This window comes from Oreochromis niloticus, linkage group LG7 (genome assembly GCF_001858045.2).
Source record: "Oreochromis niloticus isolate F11D_XX linkage group LG7, O_niloticus_UMD_NMBU, whole genome shotgun sequence".
NCBI classification, from domain to species: domain Eukaryota; kingdom Metazoa; phylum Chordata; class Actinopteri; order Cichliformes; family Cichlidae; genus Oreochromis; species Oreochromis niloticus.
In genome coordinates, this window is record NC_031972.2 from 54,118,230 (window position 1) to 54,136,246 (window position 18,017).

General features: G+C 39.2%; 1 protein-coding gene across 10 annotated transcripts in view; it reads right to left on the minus strand.

Annotated features, from left to right (window-relative positions):
- The window catches only part of mef2aa (myocyte enhancer factor 2aa), a 62,105-nt gene extending 46,973 nt beyond the window's left edge, over window positions 1-15,132 (minus strand). For 4 of the 10 annotated variants that reach the window (XM_005470785.4, XM_005470783.4, XM_005470784.4 and 1 more), the window contains exon 1: window positions 11,799-11,981. The gene's annotated coding sequence lies outside the window, so the exon portion shown is untranslated. Of the gene's footprint in view, window positions 1-9,283; window positions 9,414-11,798; window positions 11,983-14,869 lie in introns of those variants that run through there. The other 6 variants (XM_025908684.1, XM_025908678.1, XM_025908683.1 and 3 more) reach the window with 4 other exon arrangements.
- Window positions 15,133-18,017: the final 2,885 nt, after the last annotated feature.

Here is an 18,017-nt window from a genome sequence, read left to right on the forward strand (position 1 = left end):
CTTCCCTTTTGTGAGAGTGCGCTTATCTCCCTCTCCAGCAGTGAAAGGCAGTATTGTGGCCCCAGCAGCATCACTAGTGTTAATGTCTCCTGATGCTAATCTGACACACGGCTGATCCTTTAACAACCACTTTCTCTATCCCCCCCCCCTTTTTTGCCCTCCCCCTTCTTTCTTTTTTTTATTCTTTCATGCCATTTCTCATGATTTATTTTTCTTCGTCTCTTTTTAATTCTCCCTTTCTTTAAACTCATGTTATACATTCCCTCACCTCAGTTTCCAAGGCAACTAATGAGACATAATTAACATGAGCTATCGCAAGGGCATGTGAACAAAAAAGTGAAAAAGGAGGCTTTGAGAAATGTAGAGAGAGGTGGGGCAGTCTGCAAAACATGGACTTTCTGCAGCACTTCCCCTTCCTCTGTAAAGCATAGCTTGGGGGTGACATTTCTCACACAGGAGAGATTTGAATATCATTTCAAGGAAAGGCTAAAATGCTTATGATATGAACACCTTGAACGTGTTAAAAACAAAATTCATACAGTTTGCACTAGAGAAGACCCTGCAGGCCAAAATACTGAGACTGAAATCAGGAATTGCAAGTCTTTCATAGGTTGCTTACAGATTTAAGCACTGTTAGAATGTTTCTTGCCTTATTGCATTAGGTGATACGTTTCCCTGCATATTAAATCAGTCTGGAGCTAATTCGATGAAGAAAGTATAAAAATGCATTGTTCAAAAGCAAACAGTGACCTGCATGTAGGGACAGTCACAAAGCCAGCAGTGAGTGCCTGCACTGAAATGGCAGCCAAGCAGACAGCGAGTGGTTAATCTGCCCTGATGACTGGAAGCTCAGTCCAACTCTCCAATGACCCAGCTGTAATCCCACAATGGATCAATGCAAGTTCAAACAATCCTCCATGCTGCTAGCACCTTGCTTGGGCTGGGGGATGGTGGTGTAAGACAGGGACCAGGAGACAGAAAGCTACTTATCACCTGCAAAATGACATCAAAAGGAAAGAGAGCCCCACAGGATGAACTTGTTCTCACTGAGAATACGCTTCACTGTGGGCTACAGCATACTGTATAGACGACTGAGTGGAAATGATGTCGCTCTTCAGATAAACACCAGACACGTATTCAATCTGCAAAATATGAATGACGATGAGTGGATATAACAACTTGTAACTGAAGGACATCATATGCTGACAACCTTAGCAGACAGACATCCTCCATCTCACTCTCGCAGTACTGTCAGGGGATGAGAGGACTATGCAAGGTGACTTTGACTAAGTGCCTTGGGGTTTCGTGAGAAAACGCCATTGACATTACATTAATTTCATGTCTCTTTTTTAACTGACTTAGTGCCACGGAGGCCTGGAGAATAGAAAAAAAATGAAACAGACATTTTGCTTTAGCTTCAAGGCACAGGCAGTAGGGATCTAGAGGCCAGGAAGACAACAGCGAGAAATAGGTGACATGATGTGATACCAACTTTTTCCTCATTATACGAGTAATTTAACAGAAGGATGAGACATTCAGTCAGCAGATCAGGATAAATGTTAGTCAGAAACTTTCCACTGCAGCTCACGTGTGTTTAGGTTTGACGGCATTTTTGCCAATGAAAGAGAGACAGAAAGAAAACAACAGAGAGAGCGAGTGAGAAGGGGAGTGGGAGAGAGAAGACAGTATGACTGTGTTAACTATGTGGAAAGATGTAAGGGAAACAAGACTAAAAGAAGCACCCCGCACCCATCCCAACCCACCTCTGTGGTAGTGTGGTAGTGTGTGGCAGCTGCGTTGTAACATAATTACTGCTGGGACACTTCTATTCCCAATGATCCATTTGCGTCAGTCAGGTTTTCAAGCCCAGCCAATGAATGGATTCTCAGTTTCTCAAGGATAAAGAGATGACCCTCACCTAACAGTTATATCCATTTCATGTAGAAAAGCTACTCTCTTCCTCAAGGTAAATCCCTTGATGCATATTTGAGTCAAACTTTCATGAACATAGAAAATCACGATAACTTCTTTGATGCACAGACAGGATGATGAATTATATCTCATTAAAAATGGATGTGCTTGATGACATAGATATACAGTTAAGTTGCTATATTGTCCCGTTAGCATAAGGATATGCCTCTAAAATATTACCATTACTATTAAGTTACAGAGCTCAACATTTTAGTTCCCGGCTTTCCACGTGGTTATTTAATAAAACTTACCGACGTCCTGAAGCTCTCAGCATCTTGAAAAATGTGTTTAAACACTGAAATTAAAGGCTGCGTTAGACCACGACCCAATGTTGGGTTTATACCACAGCTACCTTATATTAATTGGCAATTGCCAAAATGATTTTTTAATGTTTTTAATGGTTAACCTATATACGCAAGCTCTTTAACCAAATTATATTTTTATGCTAAAATATATTTATTGTTGCTATTGTTACAATTTTACAAAAAAGCTGAAATAAATAGTCAAATATATCATTATCTTTGGTTAATTTGCAAATTACAATTATTTTCTTGTATTTCTAAACAGAAATAATAGTTTAATAGTTTTTGTGGTTGAATGTTATGCTTGATTAATTTTTGCTTCTCAGAGAAGTCCAATGTGATTGTTTAAATGTTGGTTTAAAAATGTGAATTCAGTTAATCTAATTCAGTATTTTTGAATTTTAAACAAATTTTTGACACAGTTCCATAATATTTGTGTGCTCTAGATTTAATGACAGGTGGTCGAATAAACTTGTCTCGTTTTGTTTTTTGTTTTTTTTAATCTCTAACTTGAGAAATCATTAAGAAAAATTACTGTGCAAAGGCACTTTTTTAAATGAAGCAACCTGGAAATACCTTCAGGACTCACTGTCTATGCTTACATTTTAAGTTTCCATGCTAACCTGCTACTTTGGTGCAGGACTGACGGACTGATTTGCGCGTTTAGAATTTATAGGTTTTGTCTGGATGGAATATTTTACTTTCTTTTCTTGTTTGTTTCAGTATTAATATAGCTACTTTTTGGATTATTCATTTATTTATTTATTTGAGATACCACAAATCGCACAAAAGACTTAACTTTATGTCAAAACATTTTTTTTATGCTCTTTGGAAGAGACATTTTGATTTTTAACTAACTATTTGTTTAATTTTGTATTTGTTGTGTGGGGCTTTTTTTATTTAAATAAAATGTTTGTATTTTTTCTGAACATAGGCTACTGCCTTTCTTTCTTTCTATTATAAGTTTGAGTAAATAAATCGCTGCATTGTGTGCACCTGAGGAGGGTGCATTTGCTCGCAGCTGCAAGACGGTGCCGTTAAAACAGCGCTATTATTTTTTACGTTGACTGTTTCTCCTATGTTCAACCAACTATATTAGCAAACTTATCATGGGCAAATAAATAAATAAATCGCTCCTCTAAAAACGATTGGTGAAAGGCTCAGCCTATCGTCAATAGTCAATAAACTCGTCCAATTGCCCAACCTTATCACAGTCCTTACAACTGTTTCTTTATAGCCTCAAACCCTGAAAATGTGAATTTTTTTTATTAATAAAATTTGCATTATTTGGGAAATGTCCATACCAACTGGCAGCTGTAGCTTTCTGGTAAGCAACACCTCATTGGTCCTTTTCTATGTGGTATACTTGCCTACCAGTCTTTTATGAAATTCTAGTGTTTTATTTGTATGTTACTGAGAACTAATTAGCAGGTATTTATCTGTGACCATAGAGGCTATGGATGTAGCTTGCAAAACAAGCTTGCTAACATTGGCTGATAACTTAGCTCTTCCCCCTTCTTTCATCTACATATAATCACTTCAGATGGCAACAGGCAGAAAAATTGGAGTCCAGAAACGAATGGGTTACACCCACTTTTTTTTTTACATCCAGTCTGTTCTCCAACCAGCAAGACTGCTCTGTTGAAGTGGCACATTATGCGCCAAGTAGTGCTTCTGAAAAAAGCCGTACTACTGTACTACTGTTTAAAAGTATGTTAAACAGTAGTACAGATATTGACTCTGGGGCACAGTATGATTTTTTATAACATTTTTTCTTATTTGTATTTGCAGAGGCCAAGTGTGCAACTACATTTTGGAATTTCTTTAGGCAACAGTATTTCCCATAGTATCACACCATGATTTGGCTTAAGAAACTTTTCAACTCCTGATGTGTATAAATTATTTATTATCAGCCAGTCGTACTATGTTAAAGTCGTGAAAAATTATGTCATGCTATATCCTAAACACACTCGACATATTAACCTCTAACTGCTCAGCTCATATTAACTCTGTTGATTTAACAAATTGTGTATCTGAGCAAAATCCCTCCATCACCATACTCCCTGTGACTTTGTATGAGCTTCAAAGGATATTGTCTTAACATGACACATTAGCAATGAGGACATTATATAAACAACTTCCTGTGTTACCCCTTTGCTCTAACTGATGAAGTATTTTCAGTATTTCCCTATTTTTGTTGCTTATTGCTCTGTCTCACTGTGTTACACACAAACACACATGGAATAATAAAAACTAATGCATGCGTGCTCCTAGAGGTTTATAAATTTGCATAGAATTACAGTGTGGCTCTGTGGTCTGATTTGGTATGATGGCATGTGTCCATTTGCACGGTTGTCTATCATAAGATGGACTTCTCACCAGGGAACAATAATAATGCCAAACCCATAGGGAGCAATAGTCCCCCCCCCCCCCCCCCCCCCCCCCCAACCTCCCAGTAAGCCTGTGAGCTGTGTTAAGTGTCATGGCAGCCTTTTGATGTTGCACAGACCGCAACTCAGAAATGGTAAACAGCAAAGATGAACCAAGATCTTCCTCCAGGGGGAATCCACAGTGTAAGGATATTAGGGACGTTATGCATAATGCGTCTCAGCAGCAGTGCATTTACCCAATCCCAACACGTCTTTTTTAAACACTGGGAACCCAGATTAGACACAGAACTTCTAGATATTCAATTCTCCACCAGCATTTGGAAATCCACATGAAGATTTTACTAAATAAAAAGCATGTTTTGGAACATATACATGGGGTCCATATTGTTAGGAGTATAGTGACTGGGTGTCTTAAGAGAATGTCTGCCTTTAATGGGCAAAAAAATTAAAAAGCTCAGAATAAATATTTGATTTTCTCTTCCCATTTTTATCTTCCACTCGATGCCTCTTTCCCACAGTGTTCCATTACATAAAAGGTTTATGCAATCTGAGCAGTGAGGATGGCCATGAGTCATAACAACAGTGAAAAGGCTAGCTAAAGTAGCACTGATTTTTTTTTTCTTATAATTTTATGTTATAGAATTGGTCTTTTAATGATCGCACGCAGACCTGTGATTCATGCATTTCATTTCATTTATATTACATTTAAAATAATGAAACTACTCACTCATCTCTCCGTACCACATGGCTGAGAGATGATGGAAGTGTGAAGAAAAAGGTGAGGTTTTGTAAAATCATTTTGTCATAGTGCTTCATGTTGTTCAGGCTCCTTTAGGTCACAGTGGGTGACAGTTTTCATTCTTAATAATCACTCACGTTATCACTTTGCTTTCGTGAATGACAGTAAACATCAGTTTTAATGAGGCTTTTCCTGAAAATGTACAAGGCAGATCTGCCCATTCTAGTCTGATATGCATTGAAATGAATGATTATCATTCACTGAGCAAATAATCAAATGGGTATTTCACGAGCTATAGCCCACAGTTTCTCCCAGATCAGATGATATGTGTTAGCTGTCACATGAACACTGTGTGCAAACACGCACAGAGAGAGACAGAGAAGGGGAAGACAGAAAGACCCCAAAGGCCTTAGCGCAACTTGTCTCTCCAGGAAACAGAAAGATTCCTGGAGAGGCTCTGGTCCTGTGTCCCAGCTTCAAATAGCTAATTGCCTCAGGCCCTCTATCCCAGGGCCAGGGGCTCATGATGAATCCCGGCCTCCCTAATCACAATCCCCGCTGTGAACACCTCTGTAAGCTGGACCAGTGACAGAGGTTCAGAGGAGGATTGAAACAAAGTAAAGAACAACCCAGTCTGACATGAATCCAGGATGGCAACAGCCAGTGGAAACACTACACTATTTTCACCTAGATCTGCAGCCCACAGCACACAGATGGAAAGTGGACTGGGAGAAAGGAAGAGGACAGACGGGCAGACGCACAAACAGCGGGCAGACTCAACACCTCACTCGCAATCACAGTCACACTATGAAGAGCTGGGATTTGGAGACTGGAGATGCAAAGACAATCATTTCTGAATGCCCTGGATTTAAAGGGACAAGTTTTGACTGAATTAAAATGCAAAAAAAGAAAGAAAAGAAGAAAACATGGCCTGACTGTGTACAAGAAAGAAAGAGTAATATTTAATTTTCTGGATGATTTCAGAAGTAAAATGATATGATGGCCAATAACTATTAAACTTGACCAGGCTTGCACTTTAACTTAAGTGGGGACAATCTCATCATCCTGAATCTACAGAAAAACATACTCAGTGCACAATGGTTTGGAAACTCAAATGCATAACTCGTTGCAATGTTCATGGTGCTATAGCTGACAAACAGTAGAGAGGAAGACAACTTTAAACTGTAAGTCAGAGCCCTGCGGTGAACCGGAGCAGCTTCCACAGAGCAGAGGGGGCTGGGGTCACTTCCTTTCCCTGTTCATATGGCTGATGTGTGCTGGAGAATAATAGGAGGAATCACATCCCCCCAGCTGTCCTAGTTCACAAGGCTTCTCAGACAGACAGAAAAACAAGGATATTACAGACAAGGCCTCCTTCCTGCAGCTGAATTGGCCACAGGGCCGGCCCAGCTGCAGGAGATCCAACTGTTCCCTCCCAGAAGCTACTGAACTTTTAGTCAATGGGCTTTGTGTATGAGCTGTGACACCTAAGTCTCACAGCTGTAATGAATACACCAGCCATTGATAAACACTTTTTAATGCATTCGACTTTTATTTTTGGTAACCTAATGGACGGCTAGATTAAGTGGCTGTAACTGATGAATCAAAGAGCCTATATTAGCCCTCTCGAACAACACAGTAAACACCTCCATCACTTAGACAACACCAGACTTTGAAGAAAGTTTTACTTTGCACACAGTTCAATTGTTTGTCTGTTGATGAGGCTTCTACTTCATCGACTCTATACAAAGACAGAGAAGTTAAATCTCCAGCGAGAGAGGCTTTTTAAGATCTACAGTAGAGCATGAGTAATTCAATACAGTGGGGTATATTAGCAATCATGGGAGAGCTTTTGATCTAGTAAATTATATTATAATATATTCCTTTGATTTATGTGTTTTTCAAAGTCTCATTAAGATGCGGCTAAAATGCAACTCAGCAAAGAGATGTCTTTCTTAGTTTTGTACGTGATATTGTTTAGCTACATCATTGACTAATATTAGGTCTCCATGCAGGACAACAAGATGAAAACAAGGTGAAAAATACTGACTGAAAGCACGGGATGCACGTGTTTTCGATCTACGTCTTTTGAGTGTGGCTCACTCACTTCAGAAATGAAGCACAGTGTGATTCTGTGGTTTTTCGTGCAGTCCAGAAAGTCAAAGAGACGAGAGGAGGCATCTTAAAGGTGTTAAATGATTTGACTTGTTGAAGTCATCACCTTTGCTCTAGCGCATGCTTCCACAGTCTACCCTCCCAAACCACACCAACTGTGCAAGGCCAGTCTATGCTTAACACAGTAGCCACAACCCAAGAAACCAAGAAATTCTGGGTTTTAAAAAAAAAGTAATAGCATAAAAAAAAAAAAACATAAAGACTATAGGCTTGATTCTTCACCATTATAGTCTGCTTGCATTATGGATGTAAATAGACTGACAGGCTACAGTGGCAAAAGCAGGCTGACAGCATTACAGTGTGACTCTGTGTGAGGATCTTCCTGCTGAGTCTCCTGTGTGGTCCAGGTTGTAGAGGTGAAGAGACCTCCAGCCAGGCCTTGTTTGAAAGAGCAGGAGAGACAGGAAAAGACGGTGCGGCCTTAAGCTGCTCTGCCCTGCTCAGCAGCACATGTGCTGAGTGAGCCAAAAGGGTGGCTTACCACCAGAGGTCTCAGTCAAGGGCAGGACAGTTGAAAGGTCACCGCTAGCTGTCTTGCTATACAAACAGTACCTCAGTGAGTAATGCCTTCACCCTTTGAGCTGTTATAGAGATTTAAAAAATACTAGAGATAATGAACATAGTTTATAACTGTCAATTAAATGTAAGCATTCAATCAAAGAGCTATGATTTTTCTTTTATTTATAATTTTTCTAAATTATTTTATATTGTCTGACAGCACCTTAGCACGAGTTTTGCCAGTGGACTTTGTTATATCTTAATTAAATTTCAGTTTACTTTGTGTATATTAATCAGTCAGATACTTCACGCAAGTTGCTGTTGTCAGTCACCCAGTGCTAGTTCATGCCCATACCAGTGGCTCATGATCACAACACATGAATGTCCTGTCTTTAAAGTAAGGGACCGGCACTAACCAAAGACCCATAGTGACTGCCACAGTCCAGAATTTATCAGACACATGAGTGATCTGATTAGCATTAACAAAAGAAAAAGAAAACATGTAACTAAACATGAGTAATTATATGTATACATTTATAATAACAATTAATAGTCCATGGGGAGCAGTCTACAGTTAACTGTAGCCTAAAACATTATCTCCCAGGCTCAAGATTCTGCATCCAACCTCCAGGTCTCACAGAGGAACGCTGGAATCTCCATGCTGATGATACAGCCCCAGTAAGGAGTTCCAACAAACAATGACTCACGCTAAGATGTTTTAGTTAGGAAGACTGATTATTGTTATGCATCTGACTCTTTTAAACATAGATATTAATTCAAGTTCTTGCAAAGAAAAAAAAAAGCATACCACAAATTTAAAAGAACGATAGCCGTGCAAAGAAGAAAAACAGAGAAAAGACAACTGTGCGTTAAGAAGTGTCGCCTCAAGTTAATTGCCGTCAGTGAACAGACTCAGTATCTTGTAGCAAGTTTAACGGACCAAACCAACTCACACAGCTGGAGCGGTGTCGGGGGGGTTGCTAGAGAACACAGTATAATGAGTTTAAAGTTAATAACTAGCCTGGTATAGACACAACTTCAAGGATTCACAAAATAAAACTAGGGATTCAAAACACAGACAGATAAATAACCATGCAAGAAATTTAAAATAAATATAGCAATCAAACTACACTGTATAATACTATAATATCCATAAGGGCCTTAATTTTCTTAAGAAATCTGCAGCATAAAAGAACAGCTTGGCTTACCAAACAACCAGAGAAACACTATCCTCTTTAACGGGCCAAGAATGTTCAGCTTCTATCTCTTATTTTTCATTCAATGCATCCTTGGCTTTCAGCTCTCTGCTGTTTTGTCCTCCTTGAAAAAAAAAATGTCCTGGGAGGAGGAGAGTGAAGGAGAAAAGACTTTCACTCAGTGATTCAGAGGCATCGTGTAAACGCCAGCATTCTCCTTCTGACAACCGGCGTTAATTGCAGATCCGACTCGCCCACACACTCCACATTTCTCCTGGAAGGAGAAGCTGAGACACTGAGATTGAAGTGGGATGAGGAGTGCAGTAAAAGATGCTGCAGCTGCCCATTCCTCGCACCGTCACCACCTCTCATTTCTCCCTTTCCACTGAGAACTTGTGCTGAGACGCAAACAAGCGCTTACGCACATTTACACAGGCATGCAGGGGCACACAAACATCCCATATAACAAGGCTAAAACAGTTACTAAACACTGGTAGTCATTGTGCAATACCAGCCATAACGATTAAATAAATACAGGACAAAACTCTCATATTATCAAAGCTCTCTGTGTGCTTGTCTAATGGACGCTATAGAACATTTGAGGTCTCTGAGGTTAGTGCAACAGTTCACAGCACACGTGAGAAAGACATTTACGACAGTCCTATCTGTGCCTTCATACTCATTCCTTTGACTAATACATGACATAAATTGTTAAAATGATATTCATTTCAGCGCGATGAAAAAATCCCTCATCCACACATTAGACACAGGAGCTCACGTGATGTAGATCATGAGCAACAAGGCCCATTACTGGCGAGGCCTGGGGCAGCACAGAAGCTAATGACTGCAGATTGGAGGGTGCTTTAATGCTTTGCTTTAGAAATCACTGGCAACCAGCTGGTACGGTAACGTGCATGCTTTCAGAGTAGCGGTAGCACAAAAAGGACAGTGAGAAAATGCAAGTACACTTTCATGCTGCTGTAACAACTCGTGCCCCTAGAAAAACAATGAAATTTGTCATTAGTTCAACCTGATAAGGGAGTAATATACTGTAAGCAGTAAAATATTTACAACTGTGGTAAAGACAAAGTCACGTTTTATATATGCATGCAACATACAGAGGGGTTTTTTTCAACACGGCAAAACATAAGTTTGATTTTGCTGGGTTTTATCCACACAAAAGGCAGTTTATACGTTCAAATGTGAAGCACAAACAAATATTTTCCACACGATCCCCTCATGAATGAGCTTATAAAAAGCTTATAAAATAAGGACAATTTCAAGTCTTACTTTCAGTTCCAACTGAATAAAAACTACTCCTTCTGTGCAATATTAATGAGCTATGCAGGGTGTAGCATACACTAGAAACATTTGAGAAGGTCAGGTTACCGTTGGCCAATTCCCACTCTGGCCAGGGGTTAAGGTCACCAGAGTGCCAGAGATTCAAAGAAACACCAGGCAGCAAAGGTTCTCTCGCACAATCTCCGCTGGCCAAAGATCCTTATGCAGCTTAACTTAAAGGTGCGATGCCCCTGTCACTATGCCTGTCACTTAAATGCATAAAATGTGTCACCTTCAAGTGATCTTATTAACCAGGGAGAAATCTTTAAGGTCAAAGATCATCTAAAATATCTCACATCAATTCACTTGATTGGGCACGCTTTGGCTGAGCATATTTAACCAGTTGCATATCCCTTCATCTATTTCAACTAATTATGAAAATATATAGTACATATATGTATACATATACAATATAGGCAACTACCTCAGCTGAGACTTTTATCATGCCAACTGCTCTAATGAAAAAGAAAAAACTTTTTTTATTCACGTTATAATTCTGCACATCTACAAATTAAAAAATACCCCTGCATACATAAAATGTATTTTATTTTACTTTATTTTTTTTATTAAAGGAGGCTAGGTGTTTGTAGAAAACATAAAATTTGCAGTAAACTCACGCCAGACAACTTTGTTATTACCACTGTCACCGTGTGAGCTCGCCTGATGTTGTCAGTGTGATGGCTCAACAGTGTTATTATATACACACTGATTACTATTTTCCCCAGGAGACTCGCCCGTTTTACAAAGTACGGCTAATCATTTCACACTTTGGACAACAAGTCAGAATCTGTGTGAGTTTTAAGACTCACAATTGACAAACCGACCATGTAGTCGAGCTTCTAGTCCAACTTATTACCGGCTTAGAGATGAGTCCTATAAAAGTTTTTAACAATTGACAGATATCAACAGCGCGCGCGTCTAGCTACACCCCCCAAAACACGACACTTGGGTATTTTACGACACGGAAAGCGACTAATTACCAAGTGTGACTTATGTTAAATGACGCCACTTTTTACGCTGTCTCCTCGCAAAAACTACATGTTATCAGGATACGATAGATAGATGTCTCCTAATGTCTCCCAAATCCACTCTACGTCTCCCTCTTGCGCTTTTCTACACTCACTCTCACTGTAGCTACAGTATCGCTGCCACACTCCGCAACATTGTTTCTATTTCCGTTACTCACCTTTACTCCCAAGTCAGTCGCTGTATATAGACACTCTATATCGGTGACTCCAGTGGATAAACGTAATTTCAGTTCACATTTACACGCTGACTGCTATTTTAGGGGGAGCTGACAAACTCAGAAAAGCCAGTCTCCCTCTTGTCAGTGAGACTCCTCCCCTCATCTGACGAACTGCCTCTGCCCCCCCACTCCCTCCTTTCTCTCTCCCTCTCCCTCTCTCTCTCTCTCGACTCTCACACACACACAGCGTCAAAACATGTAGACTACAAACTGTCTAAACAGTGTTTTGGTTTTAAACGTGAACATTCATGTGAGGTGAGCATTAATCCATTTTGTGCTCATTTTCAGACATGGAACTACCGCCTCAAAAAATTGTAGAAAATCAAAGAAAAAAATTATAGAAGCATGTCCTCAACTCCTCTTCCTTTAAGGCGTATTTTTTATTTAAAAAGCTACTTTTCCGAACTCACTGGTCTCGGCCTCATTACAAACTACATTTGACGTCATATCTCTAAGACAACAGCGATGGAATTCGGTTTGAAGGGCAGGTCCGTGGGCCGATGAAAACTCGCAGCGCCCCGTGAGCAGCTAATCGGAGCGGGAGGGCGGGACTTTCGTGACTCCCATATGGGCATGTCACGTGTATTTGCGGGGGTCATCGTCACAGGAGGCGTGGCTAGCACGGTCTGTAGTGGCGAGTGGCCCGCCCCGCTGTTTATACTGGCGTTTGGAGGCAGGTGTCATTTTCTCTTGTAATTATGCGTTTATTATGGATTTGATAGACTTGATTCTGGAGCAAATTTGCAAATGAGTGGCTATTACGATTAAATGTGGCAGTTTAAAGCTGTTTGAAGCTAACAGGGCTTTCTGGTTTGAAATGGAGCTTGAATAGAAGGACCCTTTTCTTCTACTTTAAATGCGAGCTTGGACTGTATTTACCAAGAAACTATTCTAGCTACATTTTACTTTATACATTTATCGCATAAGATTTATTGTTTGACGTCTTACTACCCAACAGCAGGTTAACATGAACTCTGTCTTAACAAAGTACGCCAGGTTATGCCTCACACGAATTATTCATTTTAAAATAATTAAATTTGTTAGCATAAAAACCTTTTTCCCCTCCAAGATTAAAAACATAAATGAAAGAATGTCCTTGATATCCTTTTGTGGTTTTGCTGCTCTATTAAAGGATCCACTTCCTGAATCCTCAGTCTTTCTAAGAGTGAAACCCAGAAGTCTCACAGAAGTTTTACACATTAAACTACATTATCTATTTGTGAAGGAATAGAATCACTTATTATCAATTATTATCATTATTAATAGCTTTTTGGGTAACAAATTTTTATATACAGCTGATAAAATCAATTTTAGACCACAAAGAGTAACCAAACTTTCAATGTCTGAAAGTTCTCACTTCCTCTAAATGCTTTAAAAATGGTAGTCAGAGCAGCAATTCTGTATCTCCTCAAACACACTGTATGGTTTGATGGTGCTATGGGGAAACATTTTATACTTATTTAGGAATGACGGAGAGGGTTTTGTACAAAGTTGATTAGTGTTTGTTTTGTCTCCGGTGCATTGTATTATCTAACTCACCAGTTAGTTTGAGTTGTAAAAAGAAAGGCTGTGTTTAGTGTTCCTGGGACCTCCTGATTCCTCATAAATTTAAAGCAAGAAGTCAACATACCTTAAAAAAAAACTATTAAACCACAAAATGTCACAACCTTGGAATAATTAGGCCAAGAAGCAGCAAACTAACAGATTAAATGGCAAATCAGTTTGCTTCATTCTATCATGGACTTGTGACCTGTCCACACTGTATCCTGGAATATGCTCCAACATCCCCCACCCAACACCACCTTACTAAGCTGAATTGGGTCAGCACTAAAGAAATCCTGTCTTTCTCAAGACTTTTCAGCATATTACCCATCCCTCCCTGTGAAAAAAACAAAAAAAGCCAAAGTGATGAAATTAAATTTTAGAATAAGTCCTTAAACAAAAAGGGAGTAATAATGTTTCCATTCTATCTACAGCTGTTGATTTACACTGCCCTCCCATTTGATTCTGAAAATCATGCTAGCATTTTAAATCATAGCATCATATTGCAAGGCAACGTACATTTCTGATTGTTCTTTCATGGGAGGCCATTTAATTGTTTTTATTTGTGGGTTTCCCAAATTTACTATGTATTTATAAGCACCACATGACAGTGTTAGCAAGTTTTGTTTTGTTTTTTCTTTGTTAAATATTGAAGTACTTTTAGTCTAATGAGCAATTCATGCAGTTGTTACACTTTGATGAAGTCATTGAAGCCTTTCCTGTAATTTGTGGATGGCTGAAATTGTAGTCAGTAGCAAAAAATTAATATTTTGCACCCAGCAGTGCTTATATCATAACAATGCTAGTGCGAGATCTATCTTTGAAAAGATTTTTCTTTTCTTTATCCAGACAGAGCAGAACATATACTTTGTGTACTTTAATAAGTATTCTTACATTGTCTTTGTGGTAAAAGTTGAACCCCCTTAGATATATTGTAGCATATAAAAGTGGTATAATATATTAGATAATATATGATGTATGTTTTCAAAGTGACTGAATCTGTTAGTGTCTCATGTGTGGTATTCTGTTATTAGAACAACAGTACTACTACATTGTTAGTACAACAATATTACATCTCATAACCAAAAGAAAAATCAGCATTGTCGTGATCCTTTATGAGTTCCAGCTGATGCCAAATGGCAGCAACGTGGATCCAGGTTCTTCCAGATATCACCTTAGCAGCACTTTTGCGTTAACGTGTGTTACCATCATCTCAAACTGAGGCTAGCAAAAAAGAACAAAGAACAACAAAAACTTTTGCTATTAAGAATACAGAAGAACATCATTGTAGTGATCTGCATTACCTGTGTCAGTTTAATCCAATAAAAAGCAGTAGACTAATATATGAAAAGCTATGTGCAACCCATATTATCCTGGATGGGAGATAAAACTTAAAATGACATTAGCATCACATTTCACTTCACATCCTGTGTGAGGACTTCAAGCCCTTTGTGACACCTGTGTCTTACCTGTTGTTCTACATGCGCCTTCACAGAACCTGCTGTTCCGATCTCCACCTTTCCTTCTGCAAGCATTGACTTTCCTTTTTTCTTCTTTCCGTTCTGCCCACAAGTCTTCTTTCTGCTGCTTTGTGTCACTCTACCCACTGATTTACCTCAAAGCCAGACCAGCTGGCTTTGGATGCTTCCCTCAGAGCCCTACGAGGCCCGTCTTCACACCCTGTTCTTTCTCTTGTCCCTTGGTCTCTCTGCCGGCAGAGAGCAAGGGGCAGTGGTTTGAAGGGTAGGACCCCAGATGGACATAGACATGTCGGGCATGCATTATGCGATGGGGCTTGGCTCACGGCTCTCTAGACCAGCCACAGCTGTCAGTCATAGCTTCACAGATGAAGGTGTTGAGGACTTTTTTTAACCCCCTACTCTGTGAGAAGGATGATAAGGATGAAAAACTAATTTTCCCTAACACAAACAGTTTTTTAAAGAGTGAATGCTAATGTAGTTCATGAGAGAGGTTTTTTTTACGAAACAAGTCACAATGCACATTATTTTTCTCATATATCAAACGTTTGTTTGCCTTTATCAATTAAGCAGCATTTTTTTTACACATATGACACAGTAAGTGATGCATTTCAACCAGCTGAATGGACATGCCAAATAATGGTTTGTTCCAGCAGGGCTTTGATGCCGACAGCTGGCATTTCCAACTTACATTGCGCCAGACCACAAATAGACCCAGACACTCTCCAATTAAAAAATGCATGCAGCTAGCTTTATTAAGCCGTACAAGTCAAGTCTGATCTATCTTATGATCGCGAGGAAAGAAATAGATGCTTATGTTGTAAATGAGAAAAACACAAACAGAACTCAAAGTCACACAATTTCCTAAGACAGCAGTCAGACTACAAGGATCTAAAATAACATTTCATTATCTGAGGCTCATTAAAACAACAGTTCTAAAACCCCTCAACACTCCTCACCAATCCCCGGTTCTCTCCTCGCTGCACATTACACCTTAGTCATGGGACATGCACTGCTAACAACTGTCATGCTGAATATCACTGATATAACTGAACAACTACACTTATAATGACTCTGATATATAAGTCAACCATTAGAAAAACAGTAGCATACCTTCTTAAATAATCACCAAATACGTTTATTTATTAAATGTGAAAGTAACAGAGTTGCATAAGATGAAAATATTTTCAGTCTCAGAAGAGATTTAACAGCATCATAGAAAAGTGTTGATTGATTGAAATCATATTTTTTTCAAAGTGCTACAGCTTTTCTTCCAGACTGATTTTAATCATATTGATGGTACAGAAAGTCTTCCAACAAAGTCATATCTGAGTCGACCGCAGCAATGTGTTAGATAATCAAGATCGAGATCTAAAAATACTCCGTGTCTCACAGTTTGAAAGTCTTCTCTCATTACCCACTGTAATTAAAAGTAACCAAGGCATTCAAGCTCCAAATAGCAGACAACTGTTAATGTGAAGAAGTGACACTTGAAACGAAATTCCTTAGGATACAAGTTTGCTGAGGAGAGCGGAGTAGCTAACACGATATAGGTGCACTCCAGTGAATGTGGGTCTGGAGAAAAGTGCCTGCTTAGGCTTAATGGTCAGCTAGCAATCAAATGTTTTCTGCGCAAAGCAAGACGCTGCGGTTTCGGTTTATTTGCTCTATAGAAATAATGACAGGTATAACTTTGCAAGAGTTCTGTGATGTTTCTCGCTTGTTATGTCTCACTTCTGTACAACTTTGACACTCTGCAGTAGTTTTGTTGAGCGGTTCCTGAGGCAGAGAACGACAGCATACAAAGGTCCTTATGATGAGCTGATGATCCCTCTTGAGATTATCAGTCTCTTGGGTTTCTTAATGTATTCGTCTCTGTTTATCGCACTACTGAATGCTTATCAGCTGCAAGGGGGAGTAGCTCAAACATCCATTCTGTCTTGTTTGCTTGATAGGCCCCCTTTTTCCAGCAGATGTGCAGAGATTCGGATAATAACGCAAGTTCTTTAATTATCTGCAATATTCACACAAGTCTATAGTTCCATTTCTGAAATTTAGTCTCAATTGTACTGAGCTCATTAAAAATTGAACAAGGTCAGGAATTAATCTGCTCTTGCCATTATTCATTTTGTCTCTAATATCGATTTAATTAATCACCTGGAATGACTCAAATGATTAACAGTGCCACGTACTACTGAGTGATTTCACAAACATATTGTGGGTTTTTTTTCTTAACATCCACCTGAGGACCTCACTTATTAGTAGAAGAAATCATTCGAAGTACTTTCAGGGTTTGTTTTTTTTAATAAATCTTTAATTTTCTACGAGTGCAAATGATGATTTTGTACTCGGGCAGTTCACTGTTGGCTAATTTCACAGATTTTCTGACTCGATGATTGCATCATAAGCAAAAACGTGTGCGAGCGTGTCTGTGTACGTGTGAGTTTCTGACATTGCCAAAGCCAGTGAGCAGGTGCCATCACTTCTCATTCCCACCATTTCCAGTGAAAAGACATGTTGAGAACGAGACGGATCAGGGGAGTCTGCGGCAGGGAATGTGTGGGAGAAACCACTTTAATTCCTGCCTTTCAGCCAGTTCTCCTTGGCATTTTAGTTACGATTGCACATCAAGCTAATGCTACTGTAATTGAATTTGTCAGACTGTATAGCAGGAAAGCCAAAAGATATCTAAATCTACTCTCAGTGTACAGTACCTGTAGGCAGGATTTAAAGAAGACAGTGTCCTCCATTCTGATCCAAATGCTGTTTAACAGTAGACTCTAATTTAGCATATAATTTGAAATGCCATTACTAACTTGTGTTTACTGTTTTTTTTTTACATATGTTGCTGCTAAACTGCTTTCTTTAAGCACAATTACATGTTCCTTCACAATGCTCTATTACTGCACAGTTCCTAAAAAGCTAAAAAGCTACCCTAACATGCAGTTGAAGGTAGTAGGTGCCCAGTTCTCACTAAGCATTATGACTCACACCAGGCATACAGCAGCTATCCAACTCTAATCCACAAGAGATAATTTGGTATTCATGTTTTACAAATGTGCTTGAGAAAAATCCCTAAATCTTTTTGGCAAGTGCAGTCGAGAAAGTCGTGCAAGCATGTCATCCACCGTGAAAAGGC